Source organism: Cynocephalus volans, chromosome 11 (genome assembly GCF_027409185.1).
Source record: "Cynocephalus volans isolate mCynVol1 chromosome 11, mCynVol1.pri, whole genome shotgun sequence".
In the NCBI taxonomy this organism is placed as follows: Eukaryota; Metazoa; Chordata; class Mammalia; order Dermoptera; family Cynocephalidae; genus Cynocephalus; species Cynocephalus volans.
The window spans coordinates 115451748-115476174 of NC_084470.1; the positions used below are offsets into that span (position 1 = coordinate 115451748).

Genomic DNA, 24427 nt, shown 5'->3' on the forward strand with positions numbered 1-24427 from the left:
CATGCCATGTGGGTAAAGGTTTGGGGAAATAGGTACTCTTTGCTGGTGAGGAAGAAAACTGATTCAGCCTCAGTGGAGGACAATTCGAGGACAGTCTATTAAAATTAGAAATACATACCCTCCTTAGCCCCCAACTCCACTTCTAATAATGTATGGATATTTTCACACACCTATAAAATAACACATTTACAAGTAATTTGTAACAATATTCTTTGTATAAGATTAGAAAAAACATAAATGTCCATCCACAGTAGACTAAGTAATTCTGGAATCTTCATACAATGAAATACGTTGCTGTCATAAAAAAAATTAAGGAATCCTTTGCTCACTGATTAGGAATGACCTTTAAGTTATATCCACACAGAATGGTGTGTAAAATGTGTTACCATTTGTGGAAATGGTGGTGAAGGGATGAACATACATACTTTTTTAGCTTATAGATGCATACAGATATCTTTGGAAAGATATGCAAGAAATTTGTAAGATTTGTTGTTATCCTTGGGAAATGTTATGGACTGAATTGTGTCCTTCCCAAATTTATATGTTGAAGCTCTGACTCCCTGATGTGATGGTATTAGGAGGTAGGTCCTTTGGGAAGTAGTTAGGTCTAGATGAGGTCATGAGGGTGGAGCCCCCATTATGATATTAACTCCCCTATAAGACCCAAGAGCTTCCTCTTTCCACCCTATGGAGGACACTGTGGGAAGAGGTAATCTGCAGGCCAGAAAGTGGGCCCTCACCAGACATTGGATCTGCTGACTTGTACTTCCAAGCCTCTAGAACTGTGAGATATATTAATCTATTATTTAAGCCATCCAGCTGTGGTATTTTGTATGGCAGCCCTAAATAACTAAAACAAGGAAAGTGGCTGGTTGATGGGTAGAAAAAAAAAACATTTTACCTTTTGTACTTTGAGCCATGTGAATACAATCACTACTCAAAAATAAATTAGGGTCTATGTGTCTTTATTTTTACTGAGGCAATCATTAATTTTTTTTTTTTTTTTAGTTCAAAAGATGAAACATCAAGAAAAATTGAAGAAAAAAGGAGGAAACAATCACATGTCACCTTTTCAAGGTATCATGTATTTCATGTTTAAGAAGTTTATTTTGTGGTACTTTTGACAGTTGGTTTGCATTTTCACTGTTCTGTGAAGATCACAGTCAAAGTCCAACATGCTAAGGAGAAAATTAAGTATATGATTTTGCTTCTTGGTTATATACAATGTGTAGATACTTTAAATTTTAGATTTATATTGTCATCTCTTAAATAGCTATATCAATATTAGTAAAGCAGAACCACATATTTCAAAATATCAAAAAATGTCAATTGGATTATTTTTATTTCTGTACGCTGGGAGAGATGACAGTCAGTGAACAATTACCTACTTTCAAATTTTATTTTTAAAAATATATATTAACATAGTTTCATATAATGTTCTTGGAGTCATTTAGTACAATTAAAATATAGAATTACAATGTCTTTAGAAAAGGAACCTATTGAAAATAAAAAATGTCCTATGACTCTCAAAATAAATTTGATCAAAATGACAAAGTTGGATTTTTTTCTGCTTGTTTTTAATATATAATTTATTTAAAGTTTATATAGCTTAATTTTAATTTTTTAATTTTTAATTTTTATTTATTATTGGCATATTTATTCTTACAAATCGTGATATTTCTTTGTGCCGTTTGCCCTACCTATCAATTCTCAACCCCTCTCTCTTCCTCCTCCCCATCTCTAGCATCCTTAGTTTTGTTCTCTCCTGAAAGTTCAGCTTATTGTTGTACTCTTTTCTTTCTTCCCTCCTTTCCTTTCTCTCCCTTCCCGCCCCATTCCTTCCTAGCAGCCAGTTTTGAATGAGAACATGTTTCTTTGTTTGGCTTATTTCACTTAACATAATTTTCTCCAGACTCATCCATGTTGCTACAAATGGCACAATTTCATTCTTTTTTATGGCTGAGTAGTATTCCATTGTGTCTAAATACCACATTTTCTTCACCCAGTCATTCATCAGTGGACACTTAGGTTGGTTCCATATTTTGGCTATTGTAAATAGAGCTGCAGTGAACATGGGAGTGCAGGTCTCCCTTCAACATGATGATTTCCATTCCTCTGGATATATACCCAGCAGTGGGATTGCTGGATCATATGGTAGTTCTATCTGTAGTGTTTGAGAAACCTCCATACTGTTTTCCATAGTGGCTGTGCTAGTTTATAGTCCCACCAACAGTGTAGAAGAGGTCCCCTTTACCCACATCCTCACCAGCATTTGTTATTCTCAGTCTTTTTAATAATGGCCAGTCTAACTGGGGTGAGGTGATATCTCAATGTGGTTTTGATTTGCATTTCTTGGATGACTAGTGATGCTGAGCATTTTTTTATGTACATGTTGGCTATTTGTATGTCTTCCTTTGAAAAATGTCTATTCATCTCCTTTGCCCATTTTTTAATTGGATTGTTTTTTTACTGTATAGTTGTTTGAGTTCTTTGTATATTCTGGATATTAATCCCTTATCGGATATATAGTTTGCAAATATTTTCTCCCATTCCATAGGTTGTCTTTCCACTCTATTGTTTCCTTTGCTGTGCAGAAGCTTTTAGTTTGATATAATCCCATTTATTTATTTTTTTTCTTTTGTTGCTTGTGCTTTTGGGGTCTTGTTCATAAATTCTTTGCCCAGTCCTGTTACCTGGAGTGTTTCCCCTATCTTTTCCTTTAGTAATTTCATGGTTTCAGGTCTTATATTTAAAAATGTCTTTAATCCATTTTGAGTTGATTTTGGTATATGGTGAGAGGTGCAGGTTCAGTTTCATTTTTCTGCATATGGACATCCAATTTTCCCAGCACCATTGATTGAAGAGGCTGTCTTTTCCCCAATGTATGTTCTTGCTGCCTTTGTCAAAGATCAGTTGGCTGTAAGTATGTGGTTTAGTTCCTGGGTTTTCTATTCTGTTCCCTTGATCTGAGTGTCTGTTTTTATGCCAGTACCATGCTGTTTTGATTACCGTAGCATTGCAATATATAATTTGAAATTGGGTAGTGTTATGCTTCCAGCTTTATTTTTTTTTGCTTAGGATTCCTTTGGCTATTTGGGGTCTTTTGTTGTTCCATATGAATGTTTGGATTGCTTTTTCTATTTCTGTGAAGAATGTCATTGGTATTTTGATGGGGATTGCATTGAATCTGTAGATTGCTTTGGGTACAGTGGACATTTTCACAATGTCGTTTCTTCCCATCCAAGAGTATGGTATATCTTTCCACTTTTTTTTGTCCTGTTTAATTTCTTTCAGTAGTGTTTTGTAGATCTCATTGTAGAGATCTTTCACCTCCTTGGTTAAATTGATACCTAGTTGTTTTTCTTTTGGCAACTATTGTAAATGGGCTTGCTTTCTTGATTTCATTTTCTGCTAGTTTGTTATTGGAGTATAAAAACTATTGATTTGGGGGTGTTGATTTTATATCCTGCAACATTACTGAAATTGTTAATAAGATGTAAGAGTTTTTGGTAGAGCCTATAGGCTTTTCTATATATAAGATCATGTCATCAGCAAACAAGGACAGTTTGACCTCATCCTCTCCAATCTTGATGCCCTTTATTTCTTTCTGTTGCCTGATTGCTGTGCCTCGTACTTCAAATACTATGTTAAACAGAAGTGGTGAGAGTGGGCATCCTTGTCTTATTCCTGTTCTTAAGGAAAAAGCTGAAAACTTTTCAGGGTGTTATTGGAGATTGGTTTGTTATAAATGACTTTTATTGTGTTGAGATAATTTCCCTCTATACTAATTTGCTGAGCGTCTTAATCATGAAGCGATGTTGAATTTTGTCAAATGCTGTTTCTGCATCAATTGAGATAATAATATGGTTTTTGTCCTTGGTTTTGTTGATGTGGTGTATCATGTTTATTGACTTGTAAATGTTGAACCAACCTTGCATCCCTGGGATGAATCCCACTTGATCATGGTGTATAATTTTTTTGATGTGTTGCTGTAATCTGATTGCTAGTTTTTTGTTGAGGATTTTTGGCTTTATGTTCATCAAGGATATTGGCCTGCAGTTTTCTTTTTTCGTTGTATCTTTATCTGGTTTTGGTATCAGGGTGATGCTGGCCTCATAGAATGAATTTGGAAGAATGGCTTCTGTTTCAGTTTTTTGGAAAAGTTTGGAGAGAAGTGGTATTAATTCTTCTTTTAAGGTTCAACAGAGTTCAGCTGTAAAGCCCTCCAGTCCTGGGCTTTTCTTTGTTGGAAGATTGCTGATTACTGCTTCAATCTCATTGCTTGTTATTGGTCTGTTCGTGTGTTCTATGTCTTCTTTGTTCAGCCTTGGTAGTTTGTATGTGTCCGGAAATTTATCCATTTCCTCCAGGTTTTCATATTTGTTGGTGTACAATTGTTTATAATAATCTCTAATGATTCTTCGTATATCTGTGGTATCAGTTGTAATGTCTCCTCTTTCATTTCTGATTTTTGTTATTTGGGTCTTCTCTCTTCTTCTCTTCTTCTAATGGTTTATCTATTTTATTTATCACTCAAAAAAACATTTTTTTTGTTTCATTGATCTTTTGTATTGTTCTTTGGGTCTCTGTTTCATTTAGTTCTGCCCTGACTTTGATTATTTCTTTCCATCTGCTACTTTTGGGATTGGATTGTTGTTGTTTTTCTAGTTCTTTGAGGCATAGTGTTAGGTCATTTATTTGAAAACTTTCCATTCTTTTGACATTAAGTGTTTATTGCACAAACTTCCCTCTTAGTACTGCTTTTGCAGTATCGCATACGTTTTGGTATGATGTATCTTTATTTTCATTAGTTTCAAGAAATTTTTTGATTTCCTGTTTAATTTCTTCTTGGACCCATGGGTCATTCAGGAGCCTATTATTTCCATGTATTTGTATAACTTCCAGTGTTTTGCTTATTGTTTATTTCCAGTTTTAATTCATTGTGGTCTGAAAATATATTTGGGATGATTTCAATTTTTTAAAATTTGCTAGTATGTTGTCTATCCTGGCAAATGTTCTATGTGCTGACGAGAAGAATGTATATTGTCTACTTCTTGGATGAAATGTTCTATAGATATCTGCCAGGTCTAATTGGTCTAAGTGTAGTTTAAATCCTGTGTTCCTTTGTTGATTTGTTACCTGAAAGACCTAACGCTGAGAGAGGGGTGTTCAGGACACCCAGTGTTATTGTATTTGGGTCTATCTCTTTTTTAGGTCTAAGAATGTTTGCTTTACATATCTTGGTGCTCCAGTGTTGGGTGCATACATATTTATGATTTTTATATCCTCTCACTGGATAGATCCCTTTATCATTATATAATGGCCTTCTTTATCTCTTTTTATGGTTTTGGTTTGAAGTCTATTTTATCCAGTATAAGAATAGCTATCCCTGCTCATTTTTGGTTTCCATTTGCATATACCTTTTGCCATCCCTTCACTTTTAGTCTGTGTTTGTCTTTATATGTGAGGTGGGTCTCTCGAAGACAGCATATAGTTGGGTCTAGCTTTTTAATCCAATCATTTAGGGTGGTTTTTGATAAGTACTGGTTTGCTCCTGTCATTATATTGCTTTCTGTTTAGATGTTTTAAACATAATCTGTCCCTTTCTTCCCCTTATTATTTTTCATCTTCAATGTTAGTTGGATTTTTGAGGTGATATGATTTAGCTTCTTTCTCTTTCTCACTTTCATTTTTGGTTTTAATGATGGGTTTTGCCCTTTCTTGCGAATCTGTGATATTATGTTTTTTCAGATTCCAGATGCAGGACTCTTTTGAGTATTTCTTGCAGGGCTGGTTGTGTGGTAGTGAACTCCCATAATTTTTGTTTGTCAGGGAAATAAAATATTTCTTTCTCATTTCTAAAGGATAGCCATGCTGGATATAGGATTCTTGGCTGGCAATGTTTTTCTTTTAGTCTTTTGAATATATCATCCCATTTTCTTATGGCCTTTAAGGTTTCAGTTGAGAAGTCTGTTGGTCTGATGGGGGCTCCTGTATAGGTGATTTGGTGCTTTTCTCTTGCTGCTTTTAGAATTCTCTCTTTGTCTTTGAGTTTTGCCAGTTTGACTATCACAAGTTTAGGGGAGGACCTTTTTGGATTGAATCTGTTTGGGGATCTTTGGGCTTCCTGGATCTGAAGATCTGCATCCTTCCCTAGACTTGGGAAGTTTTCTGTTAATACTTCCCTGAATAAGTTTTCAATGCCTTTTCCTTTCCCCCACTTCTGGAATACCCATGATTCAGATGTTTGTGCACTTGAATTTTCTAAAACTTTTTAAAATTCTTTTTTCCTTTTTCTTGTCTGCCTGGGTTATTTCAAAAAGACCATCTTCGTGTTCTGAGATTCTTTCTTCTGCTTGTTCTAGCCTGCTGCTGAAGCTTTCTGTTCTGTTCTTTATTTCATTGAGAACATCCTTCATTTCCAGGAGTTCTGTTACATTCTTTTTTAAGTTATTAATCTCTTTGTACATTTCCTCCTTCATATCCTGGATATTTTTTCTTGTTTGATTTTGTTCTCTAGTTGGTTGTTCTCTTATTTCTCAGAGTTTTCTTAAAAATCAGTGCTCAGAATTCCTTTTCAGACATCTTGAGGGTTTCTTACTCTATGGGGTTTGGTACTTGAGGAATAACCATATTCTTTTGGTGGTGTCATATCTTCTTATTTGTAGTTCTAGTATTTTTATGCTGATGTTTGGTCATCTGGTAGAATACATAATTCTTCTATCACTCTGGAGTAGGTTATGAGGGGGAAGATTTCTTCCTCTATTCGTAGGTTCTGTTGGTGACTCTTCTTTTATCAATACAGTTGAGTGTGTGGTGGTCTGCCTTGGCTCCTGTTCGGTCAGTGAGTGGGTCCTGTATGTGCTCACCTGGGCGGCCCAAGTGGTGGTTCAGTGTGGTCTGTGAGCCCCTCTCATGCTTGCTTGGGTGTGGGTGGGCCCTGTGGCTGTGTCAGTCCCCCAGGTGGGGCACGACGCCTCTCAGGTCCTGCACACACTCACCTGGATGGCCTGTGTGGTGGTTTGGTGGGGCCTGCGAGCCCCTCTGGTGTTCACCTGCATGTGGGCAGGCCCTGTGGGCTGCTTCAGTCCCCCAGGTGCAGTGCTGCTCAAGTTCTGCACACAATAAAGTTGGTCTTTATCTTGTCTTCTCTCTTGAGTGGAATACCTAGGGTACTATCTGCTCTTCCAAATCAGGTGCTTATGAATACATTTAGAAATTATTTTAATTTGATAAACATGATGTCTGAACTAGAACACTTTATTTCTGTATTTGTGACTATGTTTCTTTTTTTGTTTTGGCAGCTAGCCAATAACGGATCTGATCTTTTTTTGTATTTGTCCATACTTTTCTATGGGCTCCAAGAAGGCAGAGACTTCTTGTAAATAAATGCTGCCATAAGGGTACAATTCTATGGTACCCAGAGCAATGACTAATCTGTTAATTAACCTGTTAATTAACTTGTTAATTAGTACATTAATTAATCAACCAATAGATTGGTAGACCATATAGGCTTTCCCAAAGGAGATGATGGTGTTTAAGTCAAACCTTGGAGAATGAGAAAATTTTACTAGGCAGAGGGTAAAGAGCATTCTAGGTTGAGAGAAACAGATTAGCACAGATTAGCAAAGGCAAAGAGGAATGAAAGTTCATTCTGGATAAGGATTTGTGTAGTTGAAACTGGAGCATAAGGTTGGAGATGGCATGTAGTAAGAAATAAGACCAGAGAAATAGTTTTTGGCTAGTTCTGTTTTACTCTGTAGGCAATGGGAGCATTCGAACATCTTTTTTATTTTTCCTCAAATTTTTTGTTTAATTTTACATTTGAAACATAATTGATTATACATATTTATGGGGTACAGCATTGACTGTCAATATTTGTGTACAATATGTGATGATCAAATCAGTATTATTAACATGTTCATCATTACAAATTGTAATCATTCTTTGTGTCCATTACCCAATTTCTCCCTAACCCCCCTCCCACTCCCCTTTTCCCATCTCTAGTAACCATAGATCTGTTCTCTCCTTCTGAGAGTTCAAAATATTATTGTGGTTGTTTCTTTTTTTCCTTCCTTTCTTCCTTCATTCATTCTTAGCTCTCACAAGGGAGGACATGTGGTATTTTTCTGTGCCTGGCATATTTCACTTAACATTATTTTCTCCAAGTTCATCCATGTTGCTGCAAATGGCAGAATTTCATTCTTTTTTATGGCTGAGTAGTATTCCATTGTGTATGCCACTTTTTCCTTATCCAGTCATCTGTCAATGGACATTTAGGTTGGTTCCATATCTTGGCTATTGTTAATAGAGCTGTGATAAACATGGTAGTGCAGATATTCCTTCAACATGATGAAATCCATTCCTTTGGGTATATACCCAGTAGTGGGATTTCTGGATCATAAGGCAGTTCTGTCTATACTTGTCTGAGGAACCTCCATATTGTTTTCCATAATGGCTGTACTAAGTTACAGTCCTACCAAAAGTGTAGAAGTGTTCCCCTAGCTCTGTATCTTTGCCAGATTTGTTGTTTTCTGACTTTTTGATATTAGCCAGTCTAAATGGCCAGTGAGGGCCGAGCCCGTGGCGCACTTGGTAGAGTGCTGCGCTGGCAGCGCGGCGACGCTCCCGCCGCGGGTTCGGATCCTATATAGGACTGACCGGTGCACTCACTGGCTGAGTGCCGGTCACGAAAAAACGACAAAAAAAAAATAAAATAAAATAAAAAAAAAATAAATGGCCAGTGAGATGATACCTCAGTGTGGTTCTGATTTGCATTTCTCTGGTGATTACTGGTGTTGAGCATTTTTTCATGTGTCTGTTAGCCATTTGTGTATCTTCCTTTGAGAAATGTCTATTCAGCTCTTTTGCCCATTTTTTAATTGGATGATTTGTTTTTATACTGTGAAGTTGTTTGAGTTCCTTATATATTCTGGATGTTAATACCTTGTCAGATGAATAGTTTGCAAATATTTTCTCCCATTCTGTAGGTTCTCTTTTCACTCTGTTGATTGTTTCCTTTGCTGTGCAGATGCTTTTTAGTTTGATATAATCCCATTTATTTATTTTTTCTTTTGTTGTGTGTGCTTTTGGGATCTTGTTCATAAAGTCTTTGTCCAGTCCTACATCCTGAAGTATTTCCCTCATGTTTTCTTCTATGAGTTCTATAGTTTCAGGTCTTACACTTAAGTCTTTAATCCATTTTGAGTTGATTTTGGTATATGGCAAGATGTATGACTCTAGTTTCATTCTTCTACACATGGATATCCTGTTTTCCCAGAACCATTTACTGAAGAGGCTATCCTTTCCGCAGTGTATGTTCTTGGTGCCTTTGTTGAAGGTCAATTGGCTGTTAAGTGCATGGGTCGATTTCTGTGTTCTCTATTCTGTTTCATTGATCTATGTGCCTGTTTTTATGCCAGTGCCATGCTATTTTGGTTACTATAGCTTTGTAGTATAGTTTGAAGCCAGGTAGCGTGGTGCCTCTGGTTTTATTTTTTTTGCTCAGGATTGCTTTGGTTATTTGGGGTTTTTTGTTGTTCCATATGAATTTTAGAGTTGTTTTGTATATTTCTGTGAAGAATGTCATTGGTATTTTAATGGGGATTGCATTGAATCTGTAGATCACTTTGGGTAGTATGGACGTTTTTGCAACATTAATTCTTCCACTTCACGAACATGGAATGTCTTTCCATCTTTTGGTGTCTTCTTTAATTTCTTTCAGCAGTGTTTTGCAGTTCTCATTGTAGAGATCTTTCACCTCCTCAGTTAAAGTTATTGCTAGGTATTTTATTCTTTTGGTAGCTGTTGTAAATGGGCTTGCTTTCTTGATTTCTTTTTCTGTGTGTTTGTTGTTGATGTATAAGAATGCTGCTAGTTTTTGTGTATTAATTTTGTATCCTGAAACTTTACTGAGTTTGTTTATGAGCTCTAGGAGTTTTTTGATAGAGGTTATGGGTTTTTCCATACACAGGACCATGTCATCTGTGAACAGTGACAATTTGACTTCGTCTTTTCCAATTTGGATGCCCTTTATATCTTTCTATTGCCTGATTGCTCTGGCTAATACTTCCAATACTATGCTGAGTAGAAGTGGTGAGAGTGGGCATCCTTGTCTTATTCCTGTTCCTAGAGAAAAAGCTTTCAGCTTTTCCCCATTCAGGATGATATTGGCAGTGGGTTTGTCATATATGGCTTTTATTGTGTTGAGATACTTTCCTTCTCTACCTAATTTGTTGAGGGTCTTTATAATGAAGGGAAGCTGAATTTTCTTACATGCATTTTCTGTGCCTATTGAGAGAATAATATGTTTTTTCCCTTGCTTTTGTTGATGTGATGTGTTACATTTATTGATTTGCATATGTTGAACCATCCTTGCATCCCTGGGATAAGTCCCACTTGATCATGGTGTGTAATCTTTTTGATGTGCTAGAGAAATGACATTCTCTAACCTTTGTTCTCGGGAAGATATGTCAATATCAGAATGATTTGGAAGGAGGACCTATAGGAAGCTATTGTAGCCTAGTGAGGAAGAGAAATATTAATACAGCCAATTATAGGTCAAACTAAAGACAATGAGTGTGGGGTTAAAAAGGAAAGAACAGATAGAAGAGAATTGCAAAGGTATAGTCTGCATGACTGGAAAAGTCTGGAAGACATAGTTTTGTAGAAATTTATTGTTTTAGTGGGAGAAATCTTATTAAAGGAGCATTCCTAAATTTTTTTTATAGTATGCACAAAGTCTTCTAATTTAAGGCAATACAAATTTTAGAAAACAAAAGTTTTACAAAATTGATGATTCCTTTAAAATAAGTATGATTAAGATTGGTGGGTTTCAGGCAGACTTGGCAGGATATAAGTTTTCATACTCAGTGGAGGATTCTGATAAATCATAGGAAGCCAATAGCGTTACAACATCAATTCATCTTGGTGTGATTGGGGTCTTTATTTGCCACATACTCAACTAGTTAAATTTTAGGAGAGGAAGAATTAAGTAATAAATTATCAAACCTTATAAAGTTACATAATTAATGTTTGACAGATAGTTTAAATATATAGGATCTATTTCCTAGGAAGAAGTGAATAAGATTGTTTCTGATAGTATTTAAAAAGTTTAGCGCCAGCCAGCTGCCAAAAAACCCCCAAAACAACCAAGAACAAACAAAAACTATTTATAAGGTTAGTATCTCAAAATATACATTGAATATTAAAAGGTATTTTTACAATTCTTCTATATTCCATAAAACATTTCATTGATATCCCCTGAAAGTTCTAAGTAATTCCTACACTGCAAATATGTTTGTTTTGCAGTAAATTGCAGGTAAATGTCATTTTTTCTGAAAAATTTTCTCGGAGGCTATGAGTCTAATGCAAACATTCTGTCACAAATTATTTCATTGGGGAGGGCACTCCATTATATAATCGACAGGCTGAAAATTGTCACTCAGCTGACCAACTACTGCAAAGATTTAGATAATTACAAATGACTTTTCTTCCTTTAAAATCTCTAGCACATAACAATTGCACATAATGTCAGGGGCAATTCAGTGGATGTGATCTCAAAACATAAAAAATAAAGCTTTTTACTTATCAGTGCCTAGTATTGATAAAATGTAAACCTGCCTCTCCTCCAATCTTCCTCATCTTATTAAATTTAGAACCCAAGTCTGACCGGGGGATCATTCTTAATTCTTCTCTCTTTTACCACTCTCCCACCATTGCCACCATCCATACACATATTCAATTAGTGACAGTTACTACAGATTTGCTCTTTTGAAAGTTCTTCCTTCCTTCTTAGCCTAAGAAGACTAAAAAGTGAATCTTTAAGTTCCTAGCCTCCCTTGCAACTAGGAATAGCCATTTGGCACAATTCTGGCCAGTGATACAAAGCAAAATTCTTATAATCTTAAAACATAATTCCCATAAAACACAAGAGGACTTGAAAAAATTCGTGGCAAAATGGAATTGAAGATTAAAATGAAAAATATAACTTTATTTCTCAATATAAACTCCATCAAGTTCAAGACACTTTTGTAAGCAGTTATACTAACCATTTAGTCCATCTCTAAAGAACTGAGAGTCCTAGAAATTTAACCATGTCAGTGCAGTCATTTTTACATTATCAACTGAAGAAACCTGGGCTCTTTAAAGTTTTTTTTTTTTAAGAATAGGAAACAAAAAGAAGACACAAGCCAAATCAGGATCATAAGGTGGATGCCTAATGATTTTCCATCAAAATTCTCACAAATTGCCCTTGTTTGATGAGAGGAATGAGCAAGAACATCGTTGAGGTAGAGAAGGACTCTCTGGCAAAGCTTTCCTGGGTGTTTTCAGCAGAAGCTTTAGCTAAGTTTCTCAAAACACTCTCATAATAAAACACTCTCATAATAAGCAGATATTATCATTCTTTGGCCCTCTAAAAAGTAAACAAGAAGAAATCCTTGAGCATCCCCCAAAAATATTGTCATGACCTTTGCTCTTGACCAGTCCACTTTTGCTTTGACTGGACCACTTCCATCTTTTGGTAACCATTGCATTGATTGTGCTTTATCTTTAAGGTCTTTTTGGTAAAGCTATGTTTCATCTCCTGTTACAATTCTTCAAAGAAATGCCTCAGGACCTTGATCCCACTTGTTTCAAATTTCCATTGAAACTCTGCACTTGTCTGTAGTTGATCTGAGTGCAACAGTTTTGGCACCCATTGAGCGGAAATTTCGCTCACCTCTAATTTTTCAGTCAGAATTGTGTAAGCTGAGTTCTGGTCAAAGTGGCGGAATAGACGGTTCCCAGCATCACTCTCTCCTACAAATCAGCCAAATTTACAACTATAAAAATGTAACATTAGCCAAGCTGGGGCTGCTGGAACTCAGGGGAAGAGGAGGAGAGACCAACGGAGTTCATGAAGGCGGAAGAAACTATGATGAGAGAAAGCTCTGAGCATTTCGGGCTGCAGCTACTTTAAGGCTCAAGCTGATGAACACATGGAGCTGGAGTTGGCAGAAGCCACAGCTGTGCCCTTCAGATGGAGTTACTTGGACGCAGCAGGAGAGAAGAGGGCCTTGGCGGCCCCCAGGACATCAAGACCACTAATAGGTTTCCCATGGACCCACGCAGGAGCGAGGAGCCAGAACAACTGAAAAAAGGGAGCCATTCAGAGGCTGGTGAGTCATCACAAGGGACCAGCGCAGGGCCCATCCCATAGGAAGTGTTTGGAGCATGGGTGGTGGGCGAGATGGGAACACTGGGACATAGCAAGGACAGCCGACCTGCCCCCCAATCAGCACAGACCACTCAGAGGAGAATGGTCAGGAATGCAGAATTGCATGGGGTGCAGTTTGATGAAAAAACTCAGGCCCAGATCAGAGATTCTACAGAACACAGATCCACTGGGTCTTTGGAGAGCTGGAAGTACCTATACGATCAACCATTAAACCCTGAGCTGCACAAAAAGCCTTCCCTAGGGAAACGGCAGCAAAGTAGCAATTTAAACAACCACACAGCTCATGTACTGGTTCCCACAGGAAGTTCCCCCGTGTTAGAAGCAAAGGACAAAAAATTAGTTCTTGCCCAGGGTCACCACCAGCACCTTGGGGCCTGCCTGGGAACTGGAGGCTTGGAGCTGGGGACTGGGCCCCACTCCCACTTCCAGGCAAACTGTGCCAGTGCCTTGGGGCCAACATGGGGACCCGAGGCAAGGAGAAGGGGACTGGATCTCCCTCCCACAACCAGGTACACCAAGCCAGTGCCCTGGGTCCCGCCCAGTGACCCGAGGTATGGAGCCGGGGACTGGACCTTCCTCCCACAACCAGGCACAACACACCAGCACTTTGGGGCCTGCCCAGGGACCCGAGGCAAGGAGAAGGGGAACAAACCTCTCTCCCACAAACAGGCACACTGTGCCAGCCCTTCAGGACCCATCTAGGGACCCAAGACATGGAGAAGGGGACCGGACCTCTCTCCCACAACCAGGCACACTGTGCCAGCACCTCGGGGCCCACCCAGGGACCCAGGGCATGGAGTAGGAGGCTGGACCGCCCTCCCACAACCAGGTACACCACACCAGTGCCTTGGGGCCCACCCAGGGACCTGAGGCATGGAGAAGGGGACCAGACCCCCCTCCCATAACCAGGCACACCACGCCAGTGCCTTGGGTCCTACCCAGTGACCTGAGGCATGGAGCCAGGAACCAGATCCTCCTCCCACAACAAGGCACACCACACCAGCACCTTGGGGCCCACCTGGGTATCCGAGGCATGGAGAAGGGGACCGGACCCTCCTCACACAACCAGGCACATGGCACCAGCGCCTTGGGGCCTGCCCAGGGACCAGAGGCATGGAGAAGGGGACCAAACACACCCACAACCAGGCATACCACCAGTGCCAAGGAGCATACCAAAAACAGCACCTACACATGGGTGGCCCACCACAGCCACCACATTAACCATGGCTGCCACAAAAGCGGCTAGACACCACAACCACCATGCAGATGGTCTGCCAACCACTGGAGTGCATTCACACCAGAAGAGTCACCAGCAGCGACAAAGAAAAGAAGAGGATGTCTCTTTCCACAAAACCCATTTCAGAGTGACAGAAGAAGCATCAGCTGTATGATAATATTGGGGGACCTGATCACATCTCTCAGCATTGGACAGGTCATCTAGGCAACAGATTAACATTATTCTTTATTCCATTATTATTCATTATTATTCCATTATTCTTTCAAAAGGAGAGAAGAAATCCAGGGCAATTAGAGGGGGCAGGGGGATGGAAGGGGGGAAGGGGAGAGATTGGACAAGGGCATAAAGAATAATTACGATTTGTAACTATATATGCTAGTAATATTGATTTAATCAACATATCTCAATGTTCAACCCCCAAAATATGTATAATCGATTTTGATTCAATAAATGAAAACAAACAAACAAACAAAAAGAATTGTGTAAGCTGAATCAATTGAGATGTCTGTGGTGTTGGCTATTGTTAATAATTGGTCCTTATAGGGCATGAAGAAAATTAATTTTTTCCTCAAAAATTGATGTGGATAGTCTTCTGCTCCAGGCTTCATCTTCAACATTGTCTTGTCCCTTCTTAAAATGTATTATTGATTTGTAAACTACTGATTTCTTTGGGCCATTGTTCCCATAAACCTTTTGTAAAGCATCAGTAATTTCACCATTCTTCCACCCAAGCTTCCCTATAAATTTGATATTTGTTTTTGCTTCAATTCTAACAGAATTCATGTTGCTCTGATAGGAGCTCTTTTCAGCTGATGTCTTATCCTTAGTGCCTCAAACTAGATCCTGTTTCGATATGTTATAACAAGTTAGTACAAGTTTATTTTGGTGCAAAAAATTTTGCAATCCATGCATAGTTTTTTCTTTTTCTTTTCGTTTTGGTAGCTGGCCGATACAGATATCTGAACCCTTGACCTTGGTGTCATGCATAGTTTTTTCATAATATGCATTTTCCATGAACTTTTTGAAGACCCCCTCATAGACTGGGAGCATATGCCAAAGTTTTATTTAACTCACTGAGGGAACCAACAGGATGAAAAAGCTAGTTCAAATGATAATACTAAAAACTGTTTTTTAAATAGTGAGTGGGGAATAAAAGGAATGCTGAGATAAGATTGCTGAATTAAGTACAAAACTAGTTAAAGTCCTACAGGGCAATAAAACCATAATCTTTAAGGTTGTCTTTTCTACTAGACAGAAAAGAAAATCATCACACTTCATTCATTTCATTTAAGTTAGCCTCTAGCTGTAGAGTTGTTTGTTATGTAGATATGTGAGCTCTAAACCATAATAAATACTATGTCAAACAAAATTACCTTTTCTGGAGTGTTAGATGACTTCCAGGCAGCTTCCTGAACAGTGCTGTAGCATGACATTAAAAGGTAACGAAGGTAGCCATCATTTAACCATATTTCCAAATACTGAAAATTCTTCCTTAATAATTGTAATAATGAATGCTCTGAACTTAGAGTTAAAGCTTCTGCCCATCTCAGCTTTAGTCTGGGTACCTACACTGGCAAAGATCTTTTCCCCTTTCCCATTGCTCTGTACTGGGCTAAAGGGGCACAAGAACAAAGCCTCCTCTCACCCTCTGCCCAGCTGTGGTTGGGGGCTAGCAATCCAGGCTGCAGAGTTAACAGCAGGATGGCATCATATATTACTGGGTAGTGTTAACTATGCTGAAGAACAAATATGCTTGTATACTAAACACTATACAGTAATGTTTTATTGGTTCCTGAAAAGAAAAAAAAAGAAAACTATAATAAAGTAGGAATAAATAAAATTTTAAAAATTTAAAAGAGCAAAAAGGATAAAGAGACCATAGGAATTAGCATTTAATATGTGCAAAGTATTGTTTCCCATTAGAAACTATTGTACCTCACTAAAATATGTGGTAGTTTCTACAATCAAAGGTAACCCTCAAATTTCAGTAGTTGGCAATGGATTTTATTTTTGTAGAATTAGAAACTCACTAATAAGTCTCACTCCTCACAGAATTTATGCAAAATTAGCTTTAAGTGCTTGATTGATTTGAAATAATTTAAAGTTAGAAGTTGCTGTACACTCTAACCTTCGAAATAAATATCCAAAATTTGAAAATCCAGGAAACTCTGTCAGTTATTTCCATTGCCATTCATTTCTATTCCTTCTTTATAAATCCTTATTTGTGTCTTTTTCTCATAGAATAACCTAACTCTTAGCATTTGAAATTTATATTTTCATAGTTAAAGTTTATTTTTCTCCCATATTTTAGGCCACAGGAAATGGAGTTGCTGAAATAAAGTATACTGTATAAAAAAACACTTATTTATCTGATGATAAAACTTTATGGTTAATAGTATTATTAACATTTTAATGACTATATGTTGAGATTTTGAAGTAAAGCTCCAGTGTTAATTTAACTTATTTTTCAGTGTTTAATGTGCTCTCGTCTTAACATAAAGATATCCAAAGTTTCTGTTTTCTACTGTAAGTATAAAGAAAAGTATAAGCAGGTATAATATAGCAAGTAGCAAATCTATTCTAATCATTTCTACTTTTTGTCTGCAGAGGGGCTGAAACCAGGCTGAACTTTTTGATTTCCAAAATTCAACATTTTGGCTTAAGATTGCCAAACAAGAATGCAGACCCAGCACTGAGAAACCTATAAAAACATGGAAGAGCTCAGGGGACTGAATGTCTTCACACCACATCTAGACTCATGAAACCAATCTTCACACCCTCTGTAACTACACAATAAAGAGTTTGGAAATCAGATTTTGTTTTTGAAGGCCCACAATCAACACTCAAGAGCCTGAAGTCTAAGCCAGTTGTAGCAGTCGTAGGGTGCTTATTCCATATTCACATATTTTATAGGAAAGGAGGAGAATGAGTCTGCTCTCCTAAATATTATGCCTAACAATTACATATAAAATACTTTTACCAAAGTCCTACACAAAGCAGAAGAGTTACAGATGGCATGAAAAAGGTAAGGCTTATTTATGTACCTCTTGATTAGTTTTTCTTCCCAAGTTTTATCTTTATTATAAATAATGATAAAAAATGAATAGAAATGAATGTCTCTTTCTTTCAACAAATATAGATTTTCACAATATCAAATAATATTTATTTTCGCAGCATGATGTAATGTTCTTTCACTCTTATTTTAGGTACACTGGTTATGAGTTTCCAACCAAAAGTTTCATCTCTAAAATGATTACAGTGCTTTATAAAGTAAGAAAGCAGAAAGAAGTTCCCCTGATCAGTGTTTTATGTTGCCTCTGATAGTTTTACAGATCCTTGGGCTTTTTGCTCATTTAGGTTTATATGAGTGAGTGTGTATCCAATCTAACCATGTACTTGATAGTTGCCTTTAAAACAAGCTCCTGTTATAAGTGAATGATGTGAGTGATGGAAGAGAGGGCTAGGTTGATTTTTTTAAATTGGATATTAAGGTACTGTCATGTTGTTGTTGAGGCAAACAGTTTAAAAAAATCTTGAGTTAGGATTTAATATCTTATTCATATTACCATAATGTAGTGTTGTTGCTGAATGGAATTCCTTAAAGGGTTGGGTTTTTTTTTTCCAAGTGATATTAACTCAAACACAGAAGTGATATTAACTCAACACAGATGCTGCTTGACTTATGATGGGGTTATGCACCAATAAACCCATTGTAAGTTGAGAATATCGTAAGTCGAAAATACGTTTAATATACCTAACTTACCAAACATCAGAGCTTAGCCTAGCCTACCTTAAATGTGCTTATAATACTTACAGTAGCTTATAGTTGGGCAAAAATCTAAAGTAAAACCTATTTTATAATAAAGTGCTGAATATTCATGTGATTTATTGAGTACTATACTGAAAGTAAAAAACAGAATGATTGTATGGGTACTCAAAGCATGGTTTATACTGAATGCATATTGTAAGTCAAGGACTGTCTGTAATCAGATATGAAAAATTGTTAGAGAATTCAGGTCTCATCAATACTTAGCACAAACCTGCAGCAGTACTACAACTACCTAGTGTACCTGTGTTAAGACACATTCATTTATTTTACATTCTGTTGTTTAAAAGATATTTTATCAGTAATGCCAGAGGAAGGACTGAATTATCTCTCTATTCTCCATGTACAAAAGAAAAAAAAAAGGTATTACAAAATTGTTATACTAGAAAGTGACAATCAAAGAATATGCAGTCAAAAAAATTTAAAAAGTAATATATAGATATATCAAGCAGTTAATAAAAATAGAACATTATTTTTCTTGATTTTGTGGTATTTGTGCTATTTATCAAGTTGTAAAATTTGTCACTTGTGGTTTCTGTTATCATTCTAAATAAATATTCGCATATATAGTACCTACCTGTGTATTCTTTTTCTTAGTGCCCCCCCCCAATTTGTATTTAGACCCCATAAAGCATAGCTCTGCCCTGCTCATTATATAATAAAGAGGTTAAATTACATCCCGGGAGTAACATGGAGTGGGAATTCATGAAAATGATTTAGTTCTTGAAATACCATTAATACAGATAGTCCCATCACATTTAGGTGAAATATCTACAAAACCAACAAATTTTTAATAATTTTGACTTTCTGCTTTGATACTCCAGTGGGTTATTATACTAACAATCCATCTCTTTTTATATTCCTCATCAAAGACCTGCTCCAAAGAAGGGGATGAAGGAGGGAGAAAACCCTGTCCTTTCATAGGTAAAAGTCATTTTTAACCCTCTAAGCTTTAAGTTTCTTTCTCTGAGAAGTAATGTTAGAAACTTCTGCCTGAGGTCTAAAATATCTGAGTAGAATTTCTGATGTTCCTAGGTCCAAATGCCTGATTTTAGTTTGAGTAGAGAGATAAAACTCAAATTGACAATGTTTCCTTGTTGGCATAGGTACAAGTTTGATAGAGACATCAATTAAAATACAAAACTAAACTACTGTATTCCCCACCTATTGAGGCATAGTATTCTTATATAAACAAAGCTCTGGACAGTTCTGCTGTCCTGGCCGTTTTCATTTTCTTGCTTTGGCAATTGCTAACCAGGAAGTAGAAACCAGCATAGAAAGAGGAGAAAGAATATCTGGGATGTCTATGTGAGTATAAAATGTGATTGAGATTGTGGAAATATATAGATGCAGAGTCACTTATACTCCTACCCCTCTGTCTTCCAAGATGTTCACTTATATACCATGAACTAAGAAACTGGATGCTATGGTCTAAATGTATTCCCCCCAAATTCATGCGTCGAAACTTAATCACCAGTGTGATAGTATTAAGAGGTGGGACCTTTAGGAGATGATTAAGTCATGAATGAATTATTGACCTTAAAAAAGAGGTGCAAGGGAGCTGTTCATCCCTTTTCACCTCTTCTGCCATGTGAGGATGCAGCAAGAAGGCCAGAGACCAGCCCTCACCAGACACCAAAATTGCTGGCACCAGTTGATCTTAGACCTCCCAGCCTCCATAACAATGAGAAATAAATTTCTGTTGTTTATAAATTACCCAGTCTAAGGTATTTTGTTATAACCAGCAGGAGTGGACTAACACACTGGTATATTACATAATTTGAGGACTTTATATTTTTGTTCTCATTTTCCAAATTGGTTGTGCTTTAAATATATGTGTACTATAGAAGTGGCCATCTTAAAAAGAATCCCATAGATGAGATTTTTAAATACTTTGTATGGAATTAATGAAGCGCTCTTTCCTCTTACTGCACCTCTCAAATATGTTATCTTAGGTAAGAGTTTGTTGATGTCATTTTACTGCTGAAGAAACCTTCAAAATGGTGGTGAGTTCAGAACTGAGTAAGCTAGCAAGACTGGAAAAAGAAACCCAGAGCACTTTTTCTCCTATCCAGTGTTCTGTTGACTCTTTTTGTAAATTTCCAGGCATCCCCAAATGGAGTATCTTAATATGTCTCTTGGGTTTTTGTTATCTTGGCTTTGAAGGCAGCCAAGATCACAAAACCCTTGAATCGTAATCACTCCTGTAACAGTCAAGCCCCACCGGGGTTTGCGGGGACTAATTTTTAGCGCCCTGTTTCTTGAGAACTGCTTTGCTGAACATTAGAATCATCGGGGCGGGTGGGGGGGGGTGCTTAAAAAAAAAAAACAAAAACCCAGGCCACACTTGAAACCAATTAAATCAGAATCTCTGCAGTGGGGCCCAGGCAACAGTATATTTTAGAGCTCCCAGGGGATTTTAATGTGCAACCTAAGTTGAGAATCAGTTGCTTTAGGTCAGTGTTTCTCAAACTCTAAGGCAAATGTTAATCATCTAGAGGATCTTGTTAAATGCAGATTCTTAAACAAAATGTGGTATATACATACAGTGGAATATTTATTCAGCCTTAACAAGAAATGGAATTCTGATACATGCTACAACATGAAAAAACTTTGAAAACATTATGTTAGGTAAAATAAGCCAGATACAAAAAGACAAATATTATGCGATTCTACCTAAGACATCTAGAACAGGCAAATGCATAGAGACAGAATTTATAAAAGAGGTTGTTACCAGGGGCTATGGGAAGTTGTTTAATAAGCTGTTTAATAAGTTGTTTGGGATGATGAAAAAGCTCTGGAAATGGATAGTGGTGACGGTTCAATCACCAACGTGAATATACATAATGCCGCTGAACTGTACACTTAAAAATGATTAAAGGGGTAAATTTTATGTTATATGTATTTTGTCACAATTAAAAAAAAATAAATTGCCCACAATTTAGAGACAGGAAAAAAAGTTAGTTGCCATGTGGAATCTGAAATTATATCAATTATTTTCATACTCTGTTACATTAAAATGATTGTCTGTCTTGCACTTTAATTGGCCCTTTACCCATGCATGATTTTGTAACATCATGCACTGGGTTATCTGAAAAATGTTGGTCCACCGAGTTACGCAGATCTTCCAAAGTTAATTCATTTAATTATACACTATAAAAAGTTAATATTCATTATATCACTACCAGTACCTTCAGAAATGCCAGTAAGTATTGAGAAATTGTCAAACTCATGAAGAAATAGAAGGAAATGAGAGTAGCATATACAGGTTTTCCAAAATTACAATTTTTTTTTCTTGAGAGCTGAAATTTTATCATTGGCAACAAATACAATTAGATGTTTTCCTTGAAGTGACAAGCTCACTTAATTTATTTTCTAGAAAATGTCTGCCAGATACTCGTCTGGATAACCGTATTTGTCTGTCAGCCTTTCTTCCAAATAAAAATGGTGTTCCATTAAAAAGCAGCAATTTCAGCTTGCAGCTCAGCCATACAGCGCACTTCTCATTTTGTTACAGAATATCAAAAAGATGTATACTCAAGGGTTGAGATTTAATAAAAATACTTTTCACTGCCTGATCAAGAGTATTCTTCTTGAAACTGGCTTTTCTTTTCCTTTTGTAAAAGTGCAAGTGCGTGGCATTGAAGAATGCAGTGACTACTATTAGTACAGTTTGGTGTCACTGCCTTGATTCATACTAATGTGCCAGCAAAAAACTGGTCAGTAAAACCCACTGTTGCTTTTGTGCCCTCAGTGCAAATGTCAACCCGGTGAAAAGGGAAAACAACATCTCATTATTATGAACATAGTTTTGCTCTCTCAGGCTCCCTGAAAGGCTTTCAGGACTCCAGGAGTCCACAGATCACACTTTGAGCATGACTGTTCGACATGAACATCCACTGCTCCTCTCTCTCAGCACCACTACCCACCTCCAAAGAAAATTCTCCAAACCAACCAACACACTGTGATCAATGTCTGATGGAGCTCTAGCAGCAAATATTCTGCTTCTGCCTTCTGCAATCAGTAATCTTTCTAAAGCATAGATCTGTCATTCCCTTGCTTCAAAACCCCCCAGACAGATCCAAGTATTTATAACAATTTAGAATAAGTTAAGGATCACATTTTAGATCAATGGGAAAAGCATGGATCATTAAAATAAATGGGATCAGGGTAAATATTTGGGAAAAATTTTATGTTACCTTCCAGTATATATATATTAAAATAAATCCAAACGGATTATTGATTTAATTATTAAAAATTAAACCATAAAATAAGTTAAGAATAAAGATAATATGTATCTGAGCACAGGATAGGAAAAGCCTTTCTGCTTAAAATACGTGAATCCATATATTTATGGTCAATTAATCTTTGACAGAAGTGCCAAGAGTACACATGGGAAAAGGACAGTCTTTTCAATAAATGATGTTGGGAAAACTTGATATCCTCATTCAGAAGAATGAAATTAGACCCTTATCTCACACCATATACAAAAATCACCTAAAAATGGATTAAAGATGTAAATGTAAGATCTGAAACTGTAAAACTGCTAGAAGAAAACATAGAGGAAAAGCTCCTTGACATTCATCTTGGCAATATTTTTTTGGTAAGAAAAGCCCAGGTAAGAAAACCAAAAATAGACAAATAGGATTGCATTAAACTAAAATGCTTCTTCACAGCAAAGGAAACAATCAATAGAGTAAAGAGACAATGGAGAGAATATTTGCAAACCGCACATCTAATAAGGGGTTAACATCCAAAATATACAAAGAACTCAAGTAACTCAATAGCAAGAAAACAATCCAGTTAAAAAATGGGCAAAATAGACCTGAATTGACACTTCTCAAAAGAAGACATACCAAACCATATCACCAATAGGTCTATGAAAAAATGCTCAACATCTCTCTTCATCAGGGAAATGCAAATTAAAATCACCGTGAGATATCACCTCCCACCTTTTAGAATGGACTATTTTTAAAAAGACAAAAGATAACAAGAATTGGTGCGGATGTTGTGAAAAGGGAGCTCTTGTGCACTGTTGGTGGGAATGTAAATGGGTTCAACCATTATAAAAAACAGTGTAGAACAATGAATGATCCAGCAATCCCTTTTCTGGGTATATACCCAAAGGAAATGAAATCAGTATGTCAAAGAGATGTCTGCACGCCCATGTTCATTGCATAATTATTCACAATAACCAAGATATGGAATCAACCTAAATGTCTATCAACAGATGAATGGATAAAGAAAATGTGGTATATATACACAATGAAATATTAATCAGCCTTGAAAAATGAAATCCTGTCATTTGCAACAACATGGGTAAACCTGGAGGACATTATGTTAAGTCAAATAAGCCAGGCACAGAAAGAAAATATTGCATATCTCACTTATATATAGAATTTTAAAAATTTGAACTCATAAAAGGAGAGAGAGAATGGTGGTCGCCAGGGGCTGTGGAGTGGGGGAGGAGATGAGATTTGGTCAATGAGTACAAAGTTTCAGTTAGGATGAATAGATTCTAGACATTTATTGTATAGCATGGTGACTATACTTAATAATGCACTGTATACTTGAAACTTGCTGAAAGAGTAGATCTTAAGTGTTCTCACCATAAAAAAGTACTCATATTTGAGGTGAGGAATATGTTAATTAGCTTGATTTAATCATTTCACAATGTATACATATGTCAAACCATCACATTGAACACTGTAAATATTTTTGTGTGTCAATTATATCTTAATAAACCTGGGAAAAATAATAACATATGAAAGTAGAATTTAATGGAATAATTGATAGTTTTTAAAAAAGCACTGTAAAATATTAAAAGGCAAATTGAAACTGAAAAAAATCACAATATATAATAGAACAAAATTTAATATTCTTAATATATGAACCCCTAACAGATCAATTAGAGAAAGTGCCAAAATATTTGAATAGGCAATGTATAAGTTAATGCAAGTTGATAATGTGTTCCTTTTCATGTTCAATCTGTCTTATGATGAAATAAATTTAAATTAAAAAACCATTTCCTCCTATAAATTGGCAAAGAAAATATATTCAATGTTGCTGAGGGAACAGGTACTCTAATCCCCTGCTGGGGTCTAATTCCCCTCTCCTTGAAAGTAGAGTGACTATAGTGACTTGC

General features: G+C 36.7%; 1 long non-coding RNA gene across 3 annotated transcripts in view; it reads left to right on the plus strand.

Moving 5' to 3' along the window:
- Positions 1–18692, plus strand: part of LOC134391036 (uncharacterized) — a 66163-nt gene extending 47471 nt beyond the window's left edge. For all 3 annotated transcript variants that reach the window (XR_010024901.1, XR_010024903.1, XR_010024902.1), the window contains 2 exons: positions 1009–1077; positions 17064–18692. This is a non-coding gene — a long non-coding RNA (uncharacterized LOC134391036). The remainder of the gene's footprint in view (positions 1–1008; positions 1078–17063) is intronic.
- Positions 18693–24427: the final 5735 nt, after the last annotated feature.